Source organism: Lynx canadensis, chromosome B4, assembly GCF_007474595.2.
Source record: "Lynx canadensis isolate LIC74 chromosome B4, mLynCan4.pri.v2, whole genome shotgun sequence".
In the NCBI taxonomy this organism is placed as follows: domain Eukaryota; kingdom Metazoa; phylum Chordata; class Mammalia; order Carnivora; family Felidae; genus Lynx; species Lynx canadensis.
The window spans coordinates 95205925-95209396 of NC_044309.1; the positions used below are offsets into that span (position 1 = coordinate 95205925).

The 3472-nt window shown below is 37.8% G+C and overlaps 1 non-coding gene across 1 annotated transcript; it reads left to right on the forward strand.

Annotated features, from left to right (window-relative positions):
- The first annotated feature begins 635 nt into the window (after positions 1 to 635).
- Positions 636 to 739, forward strand: LOC115519549. The gene has a single exon (XR_003970555.1). It is a non-coding gene; the product is annotated as a U6 spliceosomal RNA (small nuclear RNA).
- Positions 740 to 3472: the final 2733 nt, after the last annotated feature.

Genomic DNA, 3472 nt, shown 5'->3' on the forward strand with positions numbered 1-3472 from the left:
TTTTTTGGGAGGTTGCATATATTCCATGGTATAGACATACATTAATTTATTCAACAACAGTCCGTTATTAAAGGGTACTCACTTGATTTCAAATTTGTTGTTGTTGTTTTGCCACAATACATAATGCTGCTGTGGAAATCTTGCGTTTATATCCTATATAGTAGTGTCCCTGTCTCTATAAGTTAGATTCGCAAGAGAGGAAGGATGCATTGAAGGGTAAGTATATACTTTCAATTTTAAGAAATGTTGCTAGATTTACATTCAAAAAGGCTCTTTAAAATCCCCATTTCCACCAGCAACATATGAAAGTGCCCTTTTCCTCACATCTCCACTAGTGATGTGCAATGTTGCTTTTTTCTTTTGCCAGCCTGATGAATATAAAGTGAGATAACATCATTATTTAACTTTTTGTTTTCCCAGCTAGTTGTGATTTTGAGCATCCTTCCAGGTGTTTTAGACATTCTGATTTGATTCTTCACAGCTCTTGCCCAAAGCAAGGATATTTTACAGGGGGTTTTGCTTAGTAAATAAGCTATAAAAATATTGGTAAAATATTATAGAAAATAGAAAAGTAGGTTTTATCATGGTCGCCATTATCTATATTTGATATCTAACCCCAAAAGCACTTGGGTGCTCGCTTCAGCAGAATCTATGCAATGAAATTAGAACAATACAGAGAAGATTAGCATGGCCTCTGTGCAAGGATTACATGCATATTCGTAAAGCATTCCCTACTTTAAAAATACATTCATACATACATGCATACATACATAAAAGCACTGGGATGCCAGAAAATAATCTTGTGAGTACTCTTCAATTCTGGAATGTCTACTCTAAGGGCAGATGTTGGCTATTCTTCTCTTCATAAGGAATTGTCTCACTCTGAGTGCTCTGCTTCTGATTGGACATTCTACTGCTGTATATGTTTAAGTAGGAGTTGGTATTAAATAGAACCAGTCCCATTTATTTGAGTGTCATTCAAAATACTTGCTTTAAAAAAAAAAAAAAGAACAAAAATCAGTAGGAAAAGAAATTGTATTTTTAAGCTTCTAAGAAGATTTTATAAACAATGTAGCCCAGAGAACAAAAAACCTCATAAAATGACTTGACAGTGTCCTTTTAAGTGAACATATGTGAGTTTATGCATCCATATGTGTTCACATATGTCCTACATATGCACAGCCAGTTGCTAACCAACCAGATTGTTCAATGTGTATGTTTACTGTAAAACAAGCCGAAAGTGTTTGGTCTCTTTGTTAGAGAAACAGCTCATAATTTCAAGTATACAAACGTCAGTTGTTTCTCCTTTCTTTTTTTTCCAAGCCAAATGAGCTGTTGATGCCCAATTTGGCAGGATCCTAACTGAGGCTGATTCTTGGCCAGCTGCAGAAACCCAGCCCTGAAGGTTCGGGAAATTTTTACAAGAATAAGGAGCTTTTCCTAATGGCTCCTTAAACCATAGGAAGTTTCCTTAGAGCCTCAGCCAGTTTCTTCCCACTCAGTATCCCAAAGGATAATCATTAACGTTCTTTGGATACTAATGGATGGACTTAGGGTGTGAAATGAGGGTATCAAGGTCCCCCTTACTTTGGTCAAATACTCTTTCAAAACCCATTGTTAACAGAAAACATCCTGGGGATGTAGAGATTATTTCTGTGACAACAACTTTATCTATGACTCCTCAGTATCTCATATTTTATTTCAGCCTTTATGACAGTGCTCTGCAGCTTACGATGGTGAATGAAATTTGACCCAATTTCCGGTTGAAGATGGAGACTTTGAACCAATTAGACTACTACTTCTACAATCACAGCATTAAACCCAATTATCACTATTACTATCCTCTAATACTCACATGAATATTCTCTGAATAGCAGAAAGAAAAAGCATGTAAGGAAGCAGGCTATAGAGAAAAGAGTTTATGCTCTGGAGTGGGAGAGTTTGTCTAATCCTGGCTATCATTCCCTGGCTCTGTGGCCTTAGTAACTTCACGCTTCCAACTTCAGTTTCCCCATAAGCTACGTGGGAATAGTAATGCCAATTTTCTAAGCTTCTGATGAAGATGAAATGAGATAACCTATATAAAGAATAATGCACAGTAATGGGGACACATTAAATGCTCAATAAATGTGAATTCCCTTCCTCTCCATCTCTACTTTCCTCACTCTAGTCCCAGCAAAAAAGGGAGAGATGTGAGAACCAGGAGTATTTCTTGGTCAAGGAGATAATCCCAAAGTCCCCAATCCTAATGATGGGGGGAGGGGGAAGGGCAGGTAGAAGAGAGGCTCAATCCAACAGAAAAAAAAATTTTTTTAATATTGTCTTTTGATATCATTGAGACTAGACTGATAAATATGTGAGTGTGTTCATTAATGCATACTCACTTATTTAGCATCTACTGTGTGCCTAGAATAGTGCTTGACATAAGTGTCCATAAATACTTCTTAAATAAATAAATGAAGACCAAGCCCTTAAAGCACCATCATAATTTCTTTATAGATGCTCAGTTTCCTGGAATTATTTTTATAAGTGATGACTCTCTGCTTTCTAAAGTGAATGTCATAGTAAGGAAGAGGTATGAGTATCTTCCGTCATTGTTTTAGTCAGCCCCCAAAACAACTAGAAGTATCCAATCCATCCCAGTCGGCCAACACAGGCTCCTTCTACATCTAACCACCTCTCATTCCTTCTTTCCCTTCCTCCATTCAACCTTCCTAAAGCTGTCCAGTATTTCACCACAACTGAAAAATAGAATTCCTATTGCTGCAGGTGTCCATGTGTTTGGGGCAAAATGAGCCACTGTTGACAATTGTAAAGAAAGAAAGAACAGCTGTTTGCATCTGGATCGCGGGTAAAAAAGAGAGAACAGCTGGTGGCAGCTGTGGCAGACAAGAAAGTGAGCAAGTGAGCAGCTGCTGGTAATTCAGAATCTACTAGACTGCCCAGAATAATTGAAATCCAGAAGAAGCATGCAAGACTCGACTTAACTGCTCCACTGTATCCTGCTCTTCATTAGATCCTACTTGTCTTTCATTAGAGACATTCCCATGATAGCCACATGAGGACTCCCAGTAGGAATATCAGCCCCTCCTCCCCATCAATAACCCTTTAGAGAATCAAGCCAAGAAAGGTAAGATGGTACAGACATTACTTCCAGCAAGCCCATGCTCGTTTTTACAAGAAGGAAGCAGTCTGTGGTTGACAAGGGAAGGAATGTTACCAGTGATGGATCTATCACAAGAACGGGCAAAAATAATTCTTTCTACACTACAAGATATTGTGGTCATTTTGATGATGATCCCACACTTCAGAATTCAGCAGGTTAACATAAAAATGTGATAAGTGTCATATAAGCCTAGAAAAATACATTTTGAAACCTTGTCAGTGGTTTCAGTGTTCCTATTTTCATGTGCATGCAATCTTGTGAATGTGTGTACATGGAAATATTCCCCTCTATTTTCTTTTTTCTTTT